This window comes from Bombus huntii, chromosome 13, assembly GCF_024542735.1.
Source record: "Bombus huntii isolate Logan2020A chromosome 13, iyBomHunt1.1, whole genome shotgun sequence".
Lineage (NCBI taxonomy): Eukaryota > Metazoa > Arthropoda > Insecta > Hymenoptera > Apidae > Bombus > Bombus huntii.
Genome location: NC_066250.1, coordinates 4,032,056 through 4,054,244, shown reverse-complemented (window position 1 = coordinate 4,054,244; position 22,189 = coordinate 4,032,056). Strand labels below are relative to the sequence as shown.

General features: G+C 43.4%; 1 protein-coding gene across 1 annotated transcript in view; it reads left to right on the top strand.

Moving 5' to 3' along the window:
* The first annotated feature begins 2,223 nt into the window (after positions 1-2,223).
* Positions 2,224-22,189, top strand: part of LOC126872712 (uncharacterized) — an 88,787-nt gene continuing 68,821 nt past the window's right edge. The window contains exons 1-2 of the transcript XR_007692144.1: positions 2,224-2,616; positions 14,362-14,826. The gene's annotated coding sequence lies outside the window, so the exon portion shown is untranslated. The remainder of the gene's footprint in view (positions 2,617-14,361; positions 14,827-22,189) is intronic.

Here is a 22,189-nt window from a genome sequence, read left to right as displayed (position 1 = left end):
CCGCTACTTTCAGTCGTATTTTTCCGACGTTCATTTTGCACGAGCTACGTGTCGCCGTGGCTTTTTTCATGTTAAATGCCGCTGCCTTGCATCATCGCCGATTTTGCATTGCCGCCAATGATCTCCTCGTGCAACAATTTACATAGGAATCCCGGTTGCAGCGTCTTTTTTTGTCAGCTCGGTCGCTGAAGGAAGAAAAAGAGAGACGAACCGCGCGCGAGCTCGAAGGGAAAAATATTTAGCACGCGGGAAATAAACCGAGGCATCGTGCCGTAAAATTGCGTCGCCCGAGTTTCGCGAACCAACGGCTGCCCGCTTTGAACCGTAATTAAGCGTTGTTTTCTCGAACTAAGTTCGCAAGGATTCCGCGCTCTTACATTGGTCGCTATTTTTTCCAGATCCAATTAATTGAACGAGCACGACGAACGTCGTTCGATTTACGTAGCTGCCACGGTCGAACAGTTTTAATTTTACTGGTGCTCCGCGTGGCTTATCTAAATTCGCGGATCTAATAGATGGAAAAAGAACAGCACGTTTCATAGTTTTAATTATTCGATAGTTTAACGCTAACCTTACCAATCCTGGTCAAACGACCAGCTTCAAAATTAAATAAAAATTGTATATTCATTGTTCTTTCGTTTGTTTATCTAACTTTATGTAAATTCTCATCTGACTAATCGATTCCTCAATTTTTGTTAGTATAAGAATTTACGTAAAGTTTTTTTACATAAATAACAATGAATGTACGATTGTAAATTAAATTTTGAAACCGGTCGTTCGACCGATAAACTATGAAAGAGTTCGATTATACGGATCACTTTCGCCAATTTTCCTCCATTTTCTTCACCTTTCTTTCGTCCTCAACATGCAAACGCTTTTCAAACGAAAGAAAGTGACTCTGAAGAAGGCGACTCGAACTCGACCTCTTTTAATTTTACGCCACCTAGCATTGATTACGAAGCTTCGTACAGAATCAAATCCGCATCGACGATCGATTACGTTCACGCTCGGTATAGCGTGCTTTCGTACGCTAGTCGGCGTGTAATTTCGTAATCATTGTCATCGTTGCAACCGGTGATCCGTAAGCTCGACCACCGATCACAACCTTTTCAAGGCTTCGAAGGAGGGGCCTGGTTCTCTTGCGTATCGCGTGTACAATTATTATCGTTTCGATCAAGGTTGCCTCGCTTATGAATATTCTACCGTTCGAATCGTCACGCCGTACATTGTACAATATCAAAATTAAAAGAAACCGGTCGCCTTTTGCGTCACTAAGAGACTAGAAACTACGAACTCGATCGAGCTGGATTTTACTCTCGTTCGATCTTATGCATACAGTAGATGCGAGTGATCGTAAATTCTAGCAACTATCAGCAATTCTCGAACAGGTTCCTGCAAACCTCTCTACGCTATCTTTTCTGCTTATCGAGAAAATTATTAAGTCGAGCGTGTTATCGACTCTTCCGGTTACCACTTCTAACAGGTTGCTGAAAAGGTCAACTACAGAAAAAGTAACTTTTCGCAAGCCGAAGGCGAAGCTTAGCTTCGCTGCTACTGAAGCATAAAAACATAGGAGGAAAACACGATAAATCACATTTCACTAATCGCATTTTAATATATCGTCGACTACTTCCACATCGAAACTCTCTTTCTGTTTGATTTCGAGATTAGATACGTGTCACTATCGCCGACATCTCATCGTGCAATACACATTCTCATAAATTTATTCGTCACGAGAAGGTAGTTCAATCGCAGATTCAAAAGGACGGTGTTTCTAATCGTCGTTTCTCTCCGCGTCTCGACACGTGCAGTTAATCAGGATGATTTCCAAGTAACTCGCACGTTAACGTGCTAATTGTAATTATGCGTATACCGTGAGTTTAGACGTACATTAAACACTGCTATTTGATTCTAGCGTTAAATTATCGTCGATTGTTTGGATAAAATGACAGAACTGTCGATAGTGAGAGAAATCGAACGATCATCTGAAACACAGGTAGCTTAAAGCTTCGCGTTTCCTTACATTTTCTCACAAAATCGAACGAAAGTCTAGCGTCGAGGCTTCTGTTGCCCAGTCACACCTGGATCTATCGGGTGTCCGTATCGTCCAGCAGCCATTCGCCAGGTTTCCCCTACTACGATCGTGTTTGATGTCCCACGGCAAGCCGCTCGAAGCGGTCTCTCCCGCGCCTTTCTTCGCGCTGCTGCACCGCGTGTCAGTTGGAAAGCAACCGCGGACAATAACTGACAAGCAACCGGTCAGCCAGCCAGCCGTTCTGGCTGCGAAAATCGCGTTCCTTTCCTTTCTCGCCAGCGAATCTAGCATCGCCTATATTCCATCAAAGTGTAGCAAATATGGCGTGTTCTCTGCTCGTGACAATGTGAAGTATACAGCTCTAAGAAATGGATGAAACGCGTACCAGTGCGGTGAACAAGAGATAAGAGATAAAATAGAAATAAATAAGTTTGGTGTTTATTGCTGGTGTTTTCATAGTGTTGTACGATGATCGCATAAATAATCAAACGTGTACATTTATAAAAAGCAAGCAATTGGTGGAAGGAAGCAGCAGGTTTTTTGATCTCGCGGCCCGATGATCGATGCATCTACGTTTCCAGGTACAATGTCCGATTTCGAAAGAACGATTCGAGGTTGACGTTGCGGAATGCAGAACGAACGGGTTGGTCGGCGGGAGAAAGAGAGAGAGAGAGAAAAAAGGAGCATAACGCCTTGGTAAACGCGCGAGCTCACGGGGAAACATATGTTATCAGGATTGCGAGAGACACGGCCGATTATCTCGCCAGGTTGACGATAACGCGCGTTTCGAATCGCGCACGATTTATCAACGTCCGCTGTCCCATTTGCGTATTTCTGCGTCCAGTTCTTTGAAACGGCCTCCACCGTTCCGTGACGCGTTGTTTCTTCGCAGGATCCCCCCTGTTTCTGACAGTCGAGTGTCCTAGAAACGTGGTAGGGAATTTCGTGGACGTTATTGCGCGCTCTCAGCATGTGACATTTAAATGTCAGCGGAGAGGCCATTTACCGTGTGCCGTGGTGAGTCGGTTTCAAGATGTTAAGCACCGTCGTACCGCTTCTTGCGCGTGTACACTTGCTTCTGTCGTTGGTCCGTCGCTTCGGCTACCAGATATTTCCGAGGAAAGGGATCGCGTCGATGGTATCTTCGCCATGTCTTGTTCCTCTCGCGAGCAAACGGATTCCTGGTAATTGTTTCAGCGGGAGCAGGGTCGGTTAAACGATCCGACGACGTCTCGGACAGGACGTAGTCGTCAGGATGAGTAAGGTAGTATGCTTTCGGGCACGGTAGGTTAATTCTCCTATAGTTGGCGCACTATTTAGAGCATAAAATGGCCTGTGTGGCTTTGCCTGGCGCATCTAGGCGAGAGAACCCGCGTGCAGGACAAAGAGAAAAAAAAAGACTGCTTGAAATAATTATTGTTCCCTGGTGAGGGTCCGAGGTTTTCTCGTTGGCGGCCCTACCCGTCCAAAAATGGTTAAAGAGAAAGAGAAAAAAAAAGAGAAAAGGCAAATCGATCCGCGGTAGCAGCAAAGAAGATATATCCGTGGAAAGCAGTAGTCGTGCTCGTGCATCGGCGGAGGAAAGGATCAAAGAGACGCGCTCGCGTTCCTGTTGAAAGTCGTAAAAACGTGAGAAGATGCTTGCGAGAGGAAGGAATCCGACCGGAGTTTCGTGGCTCCGTAGCGAGCCTGTGAATTTTCATAGAAAAAGAAGCAAAGCGAGGCCGAGGGTCGCCAGTGGAAATGAGTGAAAGTGGTCGTTACTTAACTCTTGGTTCGTCTGACGAATGAAAAGCGCTCCTTCGGCACTGGTAATTAACCGAGAAAATATTCAAGGATCGCTGTGCGCTGTGCTGCGCCTCGTCTCCTTTTTCACTCGACAGAGGCCACGCTTTTAATCTCCGCGCGGAGCTCTCTGTCTCTCGTTTAGCAATGCAAAAACACAGAGCCCCGATCCCGTGTGCCCTGAGAATAGAGAGGGAAAAAAGGAACGCTGGTGTATATACGTGGCAGTCATTGACTGTCGTTTTAAAAGTCCCGAAGAAAAATGCCGACGGAACAAGCGTCGAGACGCGGAAAAGCAATAAAGTGGACGCTTTAAAGTTCGCCGGTTGACATAAAATTCTGCACGTGAAATACGGTATTCTCTTTTAGGAGACTTTTATTGTGCATCGCGCGATGCCGGTCGCGCGTTTTTGCAATTAACGTTACCGTCGTAAAGGAAACAAACACGGTCTGTTGTCGGCTAATTACGATCGAGATCCGAGGAAAAATGATCCTTTATGTACAACAGGCGTTTCCATAAATTTCACTGAATTGGAACCCGCGTTGTAATTCTCGTGGAACAGATATGTTTAATAAAATTAGGTATCCGTAGAAAATTTCGTCCCATTCGAATGCAAATTTTATCTCTTACGAAATGTCGCTGTAAATAGAAAAATAGTATCGAGTCCTTCGACCAGGCAAAAGAACAGATATGGCGAGAATAAGCGAGAAAGACATACTCTATCGTAACGTTTCCCACTTACTTTCGCCATGTCCATTCGCTCTCCTCGTCGATAAGCTTAAATCGTTGCAAACTCGAAACACGGTAATTTGCGGGATTGGGTCATTTGAATTTAGGCGAAACAGGTCTATTGCTAGTTTTCCACCGCGCACTATTTCCTCGACTTTTTAAAAACACGCGTCATGGTTCATCGGGCTCGTACTTTTCCGAAACGTGTCGAATGGCGGAGAAAAATCGCGCGGTTTCGACGGTATCGCGGGGAGAAACGAGTTTCGTTCGAGGTGATCGCTTTATCGCGTATCCGTCGCCAGTTATCCGCGCCACTCAGCTCGCTCACTTTCACTAGCAACGCGCGGAAAGAGAAAAGGGATCGACCTGGCCGAATCGCGTTATATAAATTAGGCATTTCTATGGTAGCGCGCGTCGCCTGTTCCGTCGTTTCCCCGGGGATACCGGCATTCGTGTGTCACGCTTGTCTAACTAACGTTAAAAAATCCTTACTGGTTTTCGTGGCGTGAAAAATTGCTTTCCGTTTTGCGGCAGCAAATTAAGGAAACGAACGAAAAGTGACTGTTAAAAGAAAAGAAGAAAAGGAAACACCGAAACACCGTGAAGCGACGCATTGACTCAAATAGCAATTAGACTGAATACAAATAGTAGTAATCCGAACGATCGTGGTCGAGCAGTGGCCGTCTAGTCGAAGGCTCGAGCGAAAGTCACTGACCGATATTTTTTTTATCGGCTGATACGTGTATATTGTACGGCGAGTTACGTCTGTGTGCACCGGTGCATGCGTGTCTGCGTTACCTTTTTTCTTTCGTGCCATTAGAACGTTTCCTGACGCAGGAAATGTAGCTTGAACGTAGAAAACCCACGTACGAAACGTGTCCTATCGAATGGACGAGCTTTCGACGTTCCGCTGCTAATATTCGCCAACATTAACTACCACGCCAGACGATACAATCGATGCATAAAAACGCGCGTTGCTGTTGCTGTTGCTCGCTTCACGAGTTTAACGATGCACGTTTATGGAAACGACGGCCGTGCGTCGATAATCGTGCAAACACATTCCACGATGGAATCGCAACTACCACCGTGGACAATTATTTCCTACGTGCGTTTTATTACGCCTATTGCCTTTAGTACGCCTCGCGATTTATTACTTGTTTTTTTTTTTTTCATCGATGGTTTCTCGCGGCTTCATTTTTATTCGACGTGGAAACGTGAAATAGGATAAGCTAAGGTTAAGAAATGGATTTCTTGGAAGCCTAACCGATCAACACCGCGTTGTATCGATTTTTTAATATCATTACGTACATTCTCTGGGAAATTTTAAGCAGATAAAGAATTTGAATTTTATATTATTTATATCATCGCGTTTCTCCACTTTTCACTCTATGCAGTTGATCAATGTGCCTTTTGAATGGTTCTTATTTGATTCAAACTAACAAGGGAACATCCTCGATCCATATATTCCGAAAATTATGCAACTTTGGAAATATATATACAGCGTATATGAGTACGTATGTATGGGGATTTTTTCCCTGTTAGTAATTTGCCGGCTAACTTGTTAAATTCGGTTACGAACAATTTTTACCTGATGTTCGTTCGAAGATAGGCAAAGTTCGAAATTGAGTTTTACGCTATTGCAGTTTAGATGACGCGGATAAACCTACCTTACTGTACAGGGCCCGTATAACATGTACGAGCGAGCACGAGATGATTCGTTGTGAAGAAATAAGAAGAAAATACAACGTTTTCATACAACGCACTGTTTTCGAGACGATGGAGTTTCGAGATTTATCAAACATATCCGAACTCGGTTCATTTCGAAAGGTCGACAAAAGGTTGTTCTGCATGAGAAAATAGGTGAAAAACGTAGAATAACATTTTTCCACCAGATGCTTCGTTCCCGAGAGAAACAAATGTGAAAAATCATCGGAAGGGGAACATATTCGAACTGTATTTTTTGGAAATTGAAGCCTCAAGCGGAGAAATTATATTCGACGTTATTTACTTATTTTCGGATACGAAATAATCTGTGAAAAATGATTTGCTCATATCCGATCGGTAATTAGCCAAGTGCAGGTACAAGCTTGACAAGTTTCGAAACTCGATTTTCTCAAAAACAAAAGCGTGTCACGCGAAGAGATTGTACTCGATATCTCTTCCCTATTTTTTCATAAGGAGTCGCCTCATGCCCGTTTCTGCGCGTTATTCGACCGGATCCTGTGTTTGAAAAGAACTCGGAAAAAGATATACCCGGTGGTCGATAACGAAGCATTTTACGTTATTTCGCAAAACGCGAGGCAGAGAAAGCGGCGCTTTCCTCGTTCAATTTCCCTCGGTTACGCGTCGATTCGACCGGTTGTTAGGCCATTTCGAGATGCGGCAGGTGCCGGTAGGCCGAAGAAACGTTAATTCTAATCGTAGCAGCGCTTCGCGAGACGGCACGCTCGGCGGTACCGTTATGCCAGCTGCCGTTCAAAAGTTACACAAGAAGTTATTGTACGTCGTAATGGGAGCTTCCGTGTGTGTACGCTACACCGTGGGCAGATGCATTCCACGCTGTTCTAGCAGCTCTAGCCAAAACGAAAAATTTCCGGCATTCACCGCGCGTATTCCCCCAGTAAAATGCCAGGGATCCCCATCTGTGAGCTGTAAAACGCAGCCGCGCATCACGAACGCGTGCTCGCCGTAATGAAAGTCGCTAATTTTTCCTGCGATTTTACCCGCTTCATCCCCGCCCCGTGTGTATATACCGAACGTGCATATACTCTATGTAGAAACGTGAACGACACCGTTTCAAAGAATGCCCGAGTTTCGCCCGAGACTCGATTCCGTCTAGCGTTCCTTCTCTCCGCTTAGAAAGGCGTCCGTCTATTCAACCAGCTCGACGTGTACGTACATTACAGCTCATAAGTATTCGAACTTTTTGATCGATCCCGTAGTAAGAACAGTTGGAAATTTGTGCAAAGCTGGGCAATTAACAACAGGTTTCTAATTACAAGTAGTAATTACTACGTTTCTCGTAGAGCCACCGGATATATCGATCTAAAGAAATAGCAACGATATATTTTAGTATTTACCTATCACACGTACTATCGTGCGAATGTAATGTAATCTATGATACTATATGTCCACGTAAATCCTTTGGAAATAACTGCTAAATGTAGAATGTTCCGCAAGAAACGGTTGGTACGTGAATCTCGCTTAATTAATGTTAATCCGCGTTGCCGGTATTAAGTATTCAAGAGTGTTAGAAAAAGACGTGTTTAATTCTACAGGCGAATGCCAAAATAGTTTCGAAGCGGAATTCATTACGCAAGATGTGAGAATGAAGATTACTCTTCTGTAACACAGTCGTGTTTTTCATCTTTGGTCTTCAATTCAAGCGCACCTTGTCGAAAAGAAGCAAGTGTCCGGATACTTTTGAGCGACAGTGTACACGAACTTACCTGTTCAAGAGATACGTTGCCGTGTACGTGGAAGAACGATTAAGAGGATTAAGCGGTAGCCAGGTTTTCGCGGACGAACGACGCGGAAAAAGCTACTAGACAGCGCAACTGGAATTTTTCTGCTTCGCCCTTCTTCTTCTTCTTCTTCTCCTTTTCTTCCCTTCTTTCTTTTTTTTCTTTCTTGTAGTTGCACGCTTCGTCCAATGGCAAAAAGCACCGCTTTCTCGTTCGGGCAGAGGCGCACGATAACGGTACGTGTAATTCGAGCGATTTTCCATTGTACGGCGAAATGTGTCGCTCGGTGTTTCCTTCAAGTCGCTTAAGAAGTGGAGCGATTTTCAACTGAAATCGGGAATTCCTTTTCACGGAACCGAGCAGCCCATATACTTTTCGTAGTTGCCAGGCGGAGGATTTCTTGGAAAGCTTGGTCGATAGCCGCGACCGGTGCTTTGACAGCTGACGATCAAAGAAAGGGAAGTAACTCGTGATCGAAGAGAAAAGGATTTCTATATTTCAAAGAACGATGCACGTGATTCTTTGGAAGCAAAGACTAGCTTCAAGGAAAAGCTTGCCGATTTAATGGAAGAGTGACACCTGTCAAAAATCCTCGATTTCGAAGTATCTGTAAAAATAAATTAGAGAATACCCACAGTTCGTAGAAATTAGCAACTCGACCGACGAGTCGATTCGTCTTCCTCTTTGACGGGTTAATAATTTTCCACGTCGAACCTGACAGTTTTACTTTTCTTAGTCGTCTCGTTCTTTCAGTAGATCAACGATACAACGAACTGTTTTCAGAAAGGAAAGCTTCTTCGCACACCGATAGATCACGAAGGCAGCCACAAATTCACGTGACGCCCTTAGGGAACGTTGGAAAGCGCGTCTGACCATAAACGGTCGACTCTACTTAACCGTGAAACGCGCTCACCGGATCGCTTGACGCGATGAATTTTTTGGTGTCTTTGTATCGTTTTACGCTTTTCAAAGGGGACACGTTTTTGCTTTTCTATGAAGCGTATCTCGTATACGGGAGATTCCTTTCCCGATTTGACGGTTCGTCATAAAAAGGCAACGCTTAGCAGGGGTACGGCTGATCCCACGGCACCTCGCGTACCCTAATAAAGCCAGCCACGCTTTCGTATCCGCCTACGCGTCATGATTAACAATTAATGGTCGTCTATCGAATACCAAACCCGAGCAGGAAAGCGCGTGCATCACCTGGACGCACGTGCAACCAGCCGAGCCCCAATTATTCCGAGTAACGGACGACCTAGGAACGTGCGACATGCGACAGGCACGTGCGTTTTAAAAAGAACTTGTGACTTGGATTATGCTTCCACGTTTTTCCAAATATATAAGGTAGATAGGTAGATAGATAAATAGATAGATAGAGAGATAGATAGATAGATAGATAGATAGATAGACATCGTCGTTAAGAATTCTCTTTGCACCACTTGATATATCTTTACACTTTCCTACTAGATCGTGAGAAACTGTCTTCTTTAGTTAGAATATAGTTAGAATATAGTATCCACAGTGGACGTAAAAAATATTGTACACCGTTGTATTTATTATAATTAGACTATTTTTATCATTTGTACAAAAATAGAATGCGTATAATATGTTGAGAGTTCAATGCCTGTAACACGCCACGACTGTGATCAAATGTCATCGGAAATTAATCTTATATCTTTAAAGAATAATCGAAAGGTAGCTTATGTTTTATCTTGGCCATAAAGCTTTTGCCGGCTTTATTGCTTGCCCTGAGATTATTGATAAATTTAACCCTAATGTTCCTGCAAAACACCTTCGTCACTCTGAGCCTATTGCGAGTCGGATGCCATCATACTTTATATACTTTAGCTGCTTTAACCGTTCGATGCTACACGCCAATAGTTTTGCCTCGTCAGTCGATCTTTTTTCCTATTCTTCTTACTTAGACAAACGTCTACGATAAACGTCATCTCTTTAATTTAGTTCTATTATTCTTCACTGACTGCCTGTTACATCGCTTTGTATCTGCGACGGGCTTTCCTCGTAATTGCAGATAGAAAGATATAGAAAATCTTCGAAGTGGCGTACGTTTGTCGTGACTTTTTCACAAACGAAAATCTCCATTTAAATCCTCTTCTTCTCCTCTGTATTTGTAGCTACGTGAATTTATACAAAAATCCACAGTCCATAACATTTACATACTAATCAATTCGGTTCGAGTATGTTAAATTTCGTATCATTTAGTAGCATCTATTTCCACACGAGCAGAAAAATTTGACAGTATAAAATTGAAACGTAGGATGTGATAAAATCTGATATTATACAGCGAGTCCATGTGTCTGAATACTACCTTATTCTTCATACGACGCAATTGCAGTTTCATTCTACTGGTAAATTGGCTCGGTTAGAGCGAGTTCTCGGTAAGTTTCGCCGCATGATTAATTCAAAGCAAATGGCACGATTATCCCCACTCGAGAGTGCGTAACGCATCCTTTCTTTGTGCCTCTGTGCACTCCCACGTTTTCACTGTTCACGACAGGGACAAAAGCCTCTAGGAGGTTTTCGCGTTTGACGGCCGAAAATGAGAGTTCTGTCGCTCATAGCCTTTTCGAAGTTGGGAACAATGCGAAAGTAATTAGATGCCGGGTTATCGAACCCGCCATCTGTCCCTTCCAAGGAGGCAGTTTAACGAGAAGTTCAAAGTCATTTCCTGGCAAGGATTCCGCGTCCTGGGCTACGTGAATTCATTTAAACTTTCAATTTATCGGTTTGTGCTTCGGCACGGAATTGTTTGTTGCCTGGTTTGTATCACGGAACGTTCGTTAAAGTGTTTAACAGAGAACTTTCGACCGGTGGAAGCTGATTCGGGCCCTTGTTCCTTGTTACGAATGCCTTTCGCGCTCTATGAGTAACGCCAAGATGAAAGATGCTTCGAATACTTTGCGCAATTTACGCGCCACATTGCGTAACTTTACAGACGCCGGGCAATTAGATACGTCGAAGCACCTGCGTCGCGTTCTGCACCGTGTCTGATCACGATCGCTCCTCTTCTACTGCGAAACACGTTCAAATTGATCGACAGTAGGTAATTACGTAAAAACCGATCTCGAGAAAAAAAAAAGGTCTCTAGGAACCGTAACAAATGATGCGATTGGCCGCGATTGTAAAACTGAAAAAAGAGGGCGCAACGACCGCAAACGCTTCTTTTCTCTTGGATCCCGGAGATTATCTTCGGGCCCGAGTTAATCACTTGTTCGGCTCGGTGATTTAGAGTCGTGGCAAGCGTCGATAGTGCAGCGAACTCGATCTTCTACGCACGCTTCCGCCGGAAGCTGCCACCCTGAAAATTATTCGAGCATGGCCGATCGGTTGCGTGATCACGAATGACGTGACGCGTCTATTCTCTGGTCTCGATCGATGAGCCTCAATCGAACAATCTCTGCTTCGTTCCTTCCTCTCTCCGCATGGCCAATGCAATTTAGGTTAATTCTCGAACGTTGCGAGCCTGCTTGCTGCGTTTCCACTCTCGTGATTAATCATCCCATCTTTCTTTCGTCCTTCTTTTTTCTTTCCTTTATTTTTTTTCCTCGATACCTCTTTCTTATTACAATAAAAATTTTCCCTGTCAACCAGACGCATAGATAGCGCCACGATATTTCATCGATCTTTTCTCCTTTTTGCGCGTCACCTTTTTGGCTCCTTCAGGATCATTACTCGGACAATCTACGAAGCAGATCGGCAGTAGACGACGTTGATAGATCGAGAACGCCGTCGACTCATTATGCTGAATATTCATCAAGGCGAAACCTCTTTGCTCGGTGAATTTAAATCGAGCCGGCCAATAGGGTGGTGAGCGGGAGGTAAAAGATCGAGAAAGCAATTCGTGACTTACTCGTGAAATGTTTCGTGGCAGATCGGCAATACCGATCTTGACCCGTTCGATGAAAGATCCTCGCCATTTTTAGGCGACCGCTCTCTCTTTTTTTCCTGGCCGTGTTCGCCGGTCTCTCGACGATCGATATTCCGTTCGTGTGCCAGTGCAAACAGAAATCCAATCTGATCGTACTCTGCGCCGAATCTTTGCCCCTACCTGACCCAGATTATTATCTCCATGGGTGCTCCTATTTTTATTCGGTTGGCCGTGTTGCGTTTGGCACTGAACTTGCATCGTTTTAATTAAATATCAGCCACTTCTGCGGCCGGCAATCCGATTGATCAGCAAAAATACTCTGCACGCTCTTACGGCTCTTCAATGATCCTCGCTCGAAAATAGCGTGCACTACCATCCGGCAATAAGCTTTCGAAACGCGATGGTCGCAGGTTAATCGAAATTGCTACAGTTTTTCAGACGTAGAATATTATCATCACGAACGTGAAACATTATTATACGAATGAATATTATGTTATCGAATCAGAGCGATTTAAACTGTTTTATATTTATACCAGAGAATTTCCTATCTTACGTGAAAACTTTAACACTTTGAGGTAGCTTTACTACTACGTGTTACGTTCAGTCGAAGGACTGCTACCAGGAATAGTAGCAGAATCTGTTTGAAGCAGCGTATCGCAGATCTTTTGCGTTAACGATGCAAATGAAACTTTGCGCGCGGATTTACGATCGAACATCGTAGTTCATGGAACGACGATAGAAGCGACGGTACGTCCCGATTTTCATCTAAAAGCTAGTAAAATGTAGGATGTCTGGAAGTCGGCGAGCTTTGAGCCGTGCATAAATCTCTTTCTTTTATACGAAACAGAACGAGCCGCTCTTTTCTTCGCCTTTGTCTAACTTCTGACCTCGATAACTCATAGAAAGAAGACAAAAGAACGACGACGTAGCTATTACTCGGTGTCAGGAACCAGAAGGTGAAAGAAACGAGTCTCGAGATAGAATCACGAACAAGAGAAAATTCGAAAGAAACGCTACGAGAACAGCCGATTTGCCGAATAGATAGCTGCTCTAATTTTCCTCTTACTTTGATGTCCAACAGATGGAAGTAGTCTTTGATATCGTTGAAAGCAACGTCCGCGCTACAAGTTGTGCTTGGCGACTCAAAGATCCCATGATTAAAGACGAACATTACGAAAACGTAGAGTCCACTGGTGATTGAATCAGGATCTCTTAAAATGTTCGATGTCTCTCACTCTTTTAACCGTCTTTCGCGTCATCTTCTTACGAACGAGCTTATGCAAGTCATTTGTTTCTTGAGAATCGAATATCAATCGAGTACTTGCCCAACGAGATTGAAAAATTGAACAAACAACGACGATGATCAGTTTGACTCATGAGAGGCTCGTATACGTATACATACATGATCTATTCAATGACGATTTACATAATCAATGACGCTTGGAAATTTATCCCATTTATAATACTACATATGTGTGTATACGTTTTCTTGTAATTGGAAAGTCCTGAAAATTGTAGAACACGAGCAACGTGTTTCTTCATCAAGAAAAACGTTTGTATCGAAAAGCACTAAAAAAATGAACGTCGAAAGTCGTTCCATCTGCGTATGTAGATTTCATGAAAATCTTGAAGCAACGATTCCACAGAGATAGCCGTGTCTCTCCGTGCAACGTTCGACCAGAATAAGAATTGAAAGGCAACAAATTCTTTGTGTTCTCCCGCCACGATTCATCGCTCGTACGATAGTATCAGTGAAAAATACAAAATCGCTACGACAATGTTAGTAAAAATAGATAAACCGATATCGGCGACAATCTGGGTCAACCGAGAATGAGATTGATCAGGCGAAACCACGACAGAATCGAAATTCAACGCACGACATATCAATAGGACTGCTCTCGGCTTATAGATCGAGTCCAATCCAGGGTGAACAACCGAGAGAATCGCGTTCGAGGCGGCTTCGATTCGATTAAAATCGCGTGACTACTGTTCCAGCGAATCGCGTATGCTCCTACACGCTCGTTTCTCCTACTTTGCTTTTTGGGTCGTCCAAATACGATAAAATGGTAATCTCCGATTATCTTACGCCGTGTCGTAACTCGTCGTTCTGGAATTCCGTGAATTCCTTCGAAATCTGTGTTTCCTCGAATTAACGCTACAACTACCGATCTCTAACTAGCTGAAAGCTTCAAAACTTCAAATATCCGAGGTACAAAAAGAAAGAACGCTGCTCCACGTTCCCCACGTTTTCTGCTTTAGCGCGAATCACGACTTTTGGCGTAGCCTGTGTATAATCGTATCTCCTTCCGAGTAGAAATCAACGTTAATTTTGCCAAAAACGTTCTACGTTTTTTTATTATCCACACGGAGGAAAGTTTGAAACCGTTCGTTCGTTTCAATTGGTTTGTGGTAGTTGTAGCGTTAAAGAAATACTGGAAGAAGGTCAAAATATCCGCAGAAAAGTGGCGAACGGAGCGTGCCAGGGGAGAATAAGATCTCAAATGCGCAGCGAGGCAACGAAGAAATTGTGCAGGCAGCCGTCGGGAACAGCTGGCATCACGGAATGTTGACCTAGTGATCGAGCCGCGAGTGTGTGCTGATTTGACATAACTGCGACGAAAAGTACGGATGAAAAATGCGAAACGGTGGTCAGCCACAGCAGACGGCGGTAATGACGCCGCCGCATTTGAACGGTTCCGCGCAATTCGTTTCTGGCGGTTACGTCGGCTACGTACCACGCCAGTCCTGGGGGCAGTTTCAAGGGCCCCAACATCCCAGGAACACGGCCAGACCTCTGTCACATCCACCGCCGCCACCCTCCAGAAGGGAAAGCCAAAGACCCTCTGGCAACGGATCCGCCAACCCTAAGAGTACGTCTCTTCCGCATTGCAAACCTGGAACGCACAGGAGTACCACACCTTCGGTGAGTTCAGACAGGATCCTTTATTCTCTCCAGACAGATCCCTCTAGAAAAGGGGAGAAATATTTCTCGATTTCTTTCGTATCTTTCCTTTCGTTTCCTTTTTTTTCGAACATCGTGAAAGACGACGAATCAATTTGTGACATTTGAGAACACGTGTGTGGATCAGGCGATAAGAATGTTTCCATGTCTCATTGATCCATTTTTATTGATTTGTACATTGCGTCGATGCAATCGTTCGATCCTTTAACAGTCTGATAAAATTACGGATTCCGGTTAGAGAAAAAAGTGTATACGTAAAACGATAGATGTGATAAAGAATATAGAGAAACATGTTTTGCAAGTAGCTTTTGAAACAGAATATTGAATACACAATCGTACGTTGCAGCCCGGATAGTAATATCTTGTATGGTTTCTGTTGATGTTATTCGATGTGTAAACAGAGAAAACTCGTGGATAAATTGTAAGGCAGAAAATATATTTAAATAGAAGTGTAATTATAAGTAAGAATACAATTTGAGCTGGTGCAGATCCGCACGCCAGCTGTGTTACCCAATAACTGAAAACCCCGAAGCCAACGTCGCCTGTCTACTGTTTATGGTCTGACTTCGTCGCAGTCTTTTGTCTACGCGCTGTCGATGGCTTCAGTGCTTGAGAAAACTAAAAAGACCAGATGTAGACTTTTCTTATAAGTGCTGACCACTTCAACAGTTTCTAATTTTCCATTAGCGACAAGTCATATTCAGTTTGCGGACAATAACTGGGAAATGCGAAATCATCGAAATGCCGAACTGTACGAAATGTGGCCGGTGTTTTCAGCGTATGAGTGTATTTGCGCATTTGCGTGGATAATTACACCGGAACAAAATCTCTGCGTAGACGAAAGTTTGTTATTATACAAAGGCAGTAAGCGAAGCACGCTTTTCCCTGCATTTTATCGCACATTTATTCGACTTGCGAAGAGATAGATAATCCTCACGTGAAATATCCGTACGATTCACACTCGGGATAATCTGTTAATGGGATTAAGTAATTTCGTTAATGCAATTGCTTATTGTATCTTTATAGCATCGATTTTACTCGTTTCAGAGTTTTCGTAATTAGTACAGCGAAATTATTGCGAAATATGTTTAAATTGAAGAGCTGTATTAGGAACTGATTTGTCATTCTCAGGTAGTGTCAGATGGTTTACATTCGACTGGTTTTAGTTACCGTGAACCGATCGGTCACGGCGAGAATAAATGTAGAAGACAAGCAGCAGAGAAAGAGAAAGGCATGGAAGCGAAGCATGAATCTTCTTATGCGCTGCGGGTATCTAGAAAAGCGCAGCGTGGAATACCATACGAGGCTCAAAAGCATCCGTGAAGGAATGTCACAAAATCTACCTGGTGTTTTGCTCGTATTCGACGTTCCTTTGTCTGCAGTTTAACACAGCGACCGATACATCGATGACGTACCACGTAGTGGCCAATTCTACTGTGACCGAACGATTATATCTATTTATTTACTTTACACAATTCTCGCCTATTGACTCAGAACAAACTTCCAGCTTTACATTTTACGTTTACTTTTCGCACTTTCGCCCTCTTCCTTCATCCTCCTGCGTCCACGCCTTTATTCATATCATATACATTTCGCTTGTAGAATATTTTCAAATTTCAACCCTTTGCATGTAACATAAGCTTATGGTATTACATCGATCCTTCCTTCTCTCTCTCTCTCTCTCTCTTTCTCTTTGTCGTACTGTTCTTCCTCCTATTCGATTCGTTCTCTACGTTCAATATTTTGCTTTCCGCCCCTCGTTGCTTTCTCTTTCTTACCACTTGCCCTTAACCCCTTTGTCCTGCCCTTTCTTGACGAAAGGATTATATATCAGTCTTACATCTTTAGAATCATGAACACGAGCGATACAAAACATAGAAAACGCGTTAGCCGGACAGACTCGATGGCAAGAGAGCAGTTTTCTTCGTTTTGCTTAACCCCAACCTCAAAGTCCCGTAGGCAACCTGAGACACGACGAGATGCTAGAAAGTGGTCTCGGTGTCGCGTTTCAAGCAATTCGATCGAACGCTTCGGAGATGGACTGCCACTGAGAATGGAAAAGAGAAGAAACGGTGCCGGAGTATGTAATTTGCGGTCGAGCGAAAACCGATATCGTCTGTCTCGTTCTTTTGATTGCGTTTAAAAAGAAAAATGCCAGGCATTTCGAATGGAGATATTTAAGAATGAAAGGATAGAAATTGTTTCTCCACTTGGTCGTTTAAGCGGTTATTTAATTATGATCGTTATGAAACATTATCTATCCCGAGGCTGGTTTCTTTTTATTCATTTACACGTCTCGCCGAGAGTAATTGGAAAACTAGGCTCCAACAAAGAAAGGATATCGACAAAAGAACGTCTTATAGAAATTATCCCGGTGCAGCGAGAAAATACCGGTGTAACAGGATTCTCGAGGACCGTAAGATATCTTGGAGGCTGTGTGCTCCTTTTTTCTTCCCCCTTTCGTACGAGATCAGCCGAGGCCAGTACAAGGTCGACTCTCCACTCCTTTCCTTCGTTTATGTGCCTCCAAAAAGTTTATTTTGGACGACGACGGACCGTGAACCATGTAAACTCTGCGTCATCCGAATTCCACGGATGTTTTTCGCCTGTTTAAAAAACAAGCTTGTGCAGCTTCACTTTCGAATTTGTCAATTTTTCGTTTCCTCGATCCATCCGTTAAAAGGAAATACACCCGACCATCCATTAAAAAGAAACGTTCGTTTTAACATTCAGAACCATTAACGTTATAGATATCGATTCACGCGCAGCATAAAACTTCCATTTCTTCGACTTATATACGTGCGGATGTTTCTTCGAGATATTTCTTCAATTTCAATCTGCTGCGCGTGATTGTTGCATTGTGCACCTCATTGTCCATATCGTATCGACGTTCGTATGCCGGCATACATAAATAAACAGCCACGGGTGTGTATCGTACGTAAGTTCGTTGCGAGTAGTATCGTTCTAAGCTGACCGAGGCGCGTGCGCTGCATTAGAAAACACGCTGAACTTGTATTCCGTTAGATTCTGCAGGTTTGTATTTAAACACGTCCACGGGGCAAATATTCGTCTAACGATGTTCATAGCGCGTGCTGGCTCCTTCTTAATATTCCGACGTTTTATTGTTTCTTCATATTTATGCGTTAACCGCGTAGCCAGAGAAACAGTTATCCGTTACGTAATATTCCAGCGTGTCGCTTCTTCCAAGCGCGAGTTTAAAACGCGGATCTGGAAACGCGGCTCGTTCTCTTTGGAGAAAGAATCCAGGCTTCGAGAATCTTGATGCCAGACTGATAAAGTTAGGAATCGAATTACGAGCGACTGACACGCAGCTTTCAAGATAATTAGGGGATAACGTAATAATCGCGGAGGCAACTCGTTTAGGAGAACACGAGATCCAAGGGTTGTATCACGGGCGGCACGCCGTTCCTACGAATTCAGGCGAATTTACCTGGAAAAAATGCTGTCTTCCTAAATTAGAATATTCCTTGCAGCATCTTTGCATCCTTCGTGTCTGCGTATTCGAATATCTGAAACTTCTCGTATCTTTCTTATCGTTCGAACAAAGTTAGAAAACGCGATTCATAAAAACTTGCAAACAGTTTTCCTTATTTGTCCCGACCGCTTTTCGGTTGAAGTGAACTGCCGAACAGCGACCACAAACTATTAGGAAACTTCAATTTCGTGCTCCTCTTTGCAGGACGCGTTCAGCTTTCTGCTCCGTTCAAATAAAAAAATACACTAGATTTCGATATTGAAGGACATTAACCAAGGCGGATAGCGCGTCGAACGAGAAACGTCCTTTCCCATGGGATTAGAAACGTGTAGCAACGTTACGCCTTTTAATGCGCGTTTTGATCCCGTTAGTAGAGCGAGAAGCCAGGGTTTATCTCCTTAGGCAAACACGCCGCGGCTAAAGCCACGTTTTCCTGGCGATTTTCGTTTATTTCACAGCGGACGAAGCGCACGCGATTCGTTTCAGCGTGTAAAGAAGCCGGCTGGAGACGAGACGGGCCGGCTCGCGCGCGTTCCACAGCTACGCTCGGAATCACTTGGTCGGGCCCTGAAGTGCCGTTTAAGCTTTAATTTCAGCTGCCTCTCGCGCGATAAATTACTCTCGCAACAAACGAGGTCGAACGACACATGGCGCTAACGCGCGCTCGTTGAACTACTTTCGAACGTTGAAGTTCACCGAGCTGAGGCTCGTCCACGATGTTTCCCGCGCCGGCGCCGACCATTCCTCACGATCGTAAATTGAATTTTTATGGAAATGCCGTTGTAACGGCGCGCCAACGTCACAGAATCTTGTACAATTACCTAACGACCCCGTTAGAAGATCATGCTGGTCCACTTCTGCCCGATGCTTCGTGGGATCAACGCGAATTCTTTCTCCTCGCGATACAAACAGGCTTCTCCTGTATTCCAATTCGATCGTAGCCTCCAAGAACGCGTCTATTTACAGCGCTGGAGAAGATCTGACCAGGTTTTCCCGATACTTTAATGAATCAAAAGGGAGAAAAAAGAAATCGATCGACGAAGCTGGAACAAGGACGCGATTAAAAATACGTCTTGTGTCACGTGGCGCGCTACACCGATGTCTGGATAGGTACGGAACCGATCTCCTGGGGCCGTTACTTTCTCCTCGCTAAGTTAAAGGTCGCTGGTCCCTCCGTTTCCATCCAACTGGACTATATTATTACGTCTTGTTTCACGGGTCGATGATCGCGTAACACTTTGCGAAAACACCACCGAACGTAACGTCGAATGTTTTTCATGACTTTCGCTGCGAAATTACAGGCTACGAATTCCATTCTATTCGCCCGACTTGCACGATAATGTCGTTCGTTAACTACTAGCTATCGAAAATTGATCACCTTTGCTATGTTCGATACGTTTTTAGTACAAGCGAAACCACTGTGACATTCGTGAGATTTCCAGTGTACGTCGGAAGAAAAAGTATGCGACAGTATCTCAATACCCGTCATAGAAGCTTTTGATATTTATATCGTACGTGTTATGCGAACTAATTTGGAGCTTTGTTAACGAGACACGACGTCGTCGTAATTATATCGACGATATTTGAAACCAACCAGAAAATGTATAAGTTACAGGCTACTAGTTGGCAAATTAGTACACAGTATAAATACGTAGAGTGGTGTTCAACGTAAGAATTAGTAGAAGACTCGAACTAAATATCTTATGTGTGTCACGAATTATTGACTGTTCCAATATTTCGGTGATCTCTACGATGTGTATGCTTACAACGAATATCTTGTAATTTCTACGCTAACAAGATATCAAAATGCTTCGTATAGCGCGTGTCGTTGTTTAAATTCGATAGTGGCGCAACTTACAAAATTTGAAATTTGTTTTTATCGAATACAAGGGTTACATTGTCTGCGTTTCCTATTTTTATATTGTCGTAGAACGGAATACTTAATTCAAAAATGTAAATTCTTTAAATTCTCTTCTATTTACGCTTTTTAAATTGTACCGCTATTAATGTCAAACAACGACGTAATATATCTATAAAAGTGTTCGAATACTTCAATTTCGCGAGCTCGAGAAAACGACGACTTTCAGCTCGAACTCCATTCGTTTCTTCCGTATCTGAGATCTGGTTACACACTGTAATCCCGCGGCGCCAGATTTTGTTTGCTCGTTCTATTATTGCCGATGTTGACTTTGCTGATTGACCCTAGAACGCTTGTGTCGGACCCAAACACACAGCGTTAGCTCGTTGCCATCGCTTGCTTCGCTATCGTCTTGTCGCAGCTTGAGCATTAATTTCGACCAGTTACTGGTGTGCTAGTCGAGCGAAGAACAACCGGTATCGGGTAATTCTGAATTTCCGCTCTCCTGGAAATATACAAGTTGGTGCTGAAACAAAAGAAAAAAGGCAGTTTCGCGTTCTTAAAGACAAATTCCGTGGAAGCCGCGAGTCGACAAGAATGATAAATCCGCGTTACTGAAATAGACACGTAATGTTGCGAAAATGTTGAGTAGCGTAAGGAAGTTGGCACGCTCCGATGAACAAATTCGAGGATAGATATGCTTGTTTTGACTCGATTTAGCTTTCAGACCCGACGTCGACGCGACACCGATCGAGCCACGTGTCATCTTACTATTCGTAGCTCTTTTCTCCTTAATTGACTTCGTTATCTTATTTAACCTAAATACTGCTAAATTTCTCGCTTTTATAAATACATTTTTTAGTAGAACATTCCGTGTTTAAAAAGTAGTGCCAGCCAAACTGTGACTCTTCTAGATTCTTACTTGACCTAAATACTACGATACTATTCGCTGGTGTAAGAAAATTTCTTAATGAAACGTTCTGCGTGTATAAAACAACCACGTCCAGGCTGTCGTTCGTGCATTTTGTACGATATTTTCATTTTGCCCGATGAATATTTATGACGAATAATTATTTTTTCTATCTATTTTTGGGAATACGACTGTCAAAAATATCTGATAATCGGTATACCTGAAAAACCATGGTCGTCGGCAGTATATAGTCTAATTCTAATTCCATCATCGACTTCGTACAGAAAATAAACTTTTAGTCGAAGCATTGTAGGTCACCGTACATGGTAGTGATTTTATACAATGAGCGCTTTGGAAACATTGATTGCTGGGCGGCGGTATCGCTCTGTCAATTATATAACATCGAGCAAGCATAACTGGGCTGGCAGCGATGCGAAGCGTAACACACGACCCTTTTAACACGAGGTTGCCGGATAATTCTGTTTCGAGGCGGGTAACTTGCCCATCAGAATTCCTGTTAGTCTCGCGGAGACCAGAGCGTAACACAGAATCAGTTCCAACTTGGGTACAACGGACGTCAACGTCCGCGTGCCAACTTCTCGCTAATTGTCTGACCACGCGCCGCTATAATTCACCGTCTGTGACGCGTCTCGTTCGCAAGATTCTCACAAGCTTCGGCTATTTGTAGCGTAGATTAATTTCCTTACAATTTCCTTGAACTCACGACGATGCGATATTTAGTATATTATTATGTATACATGATTCAGCGATCATCAGTCAGTTCAATATTTTTATTACTAGAGCAAAACTATCAACGAATGAACTATTACACGATATTTCGAACAGCAGAATTAATTTTCCCGAGCTAATGCAAATTAACTTTAATATTCTTTCTCGTGCCTTCGGACAATCGCTCTTATTCTTATTCGCAAATCGAGATTCTGACAACGCATCCGCGTTTTAACGATATCATAGGCAAAAGTAAATGGAACTTCTTCAACAAATCGTAGAATTTTTGTTCATGCTGGTTATTTGAACATTCTGCGGGAAAGACACGACG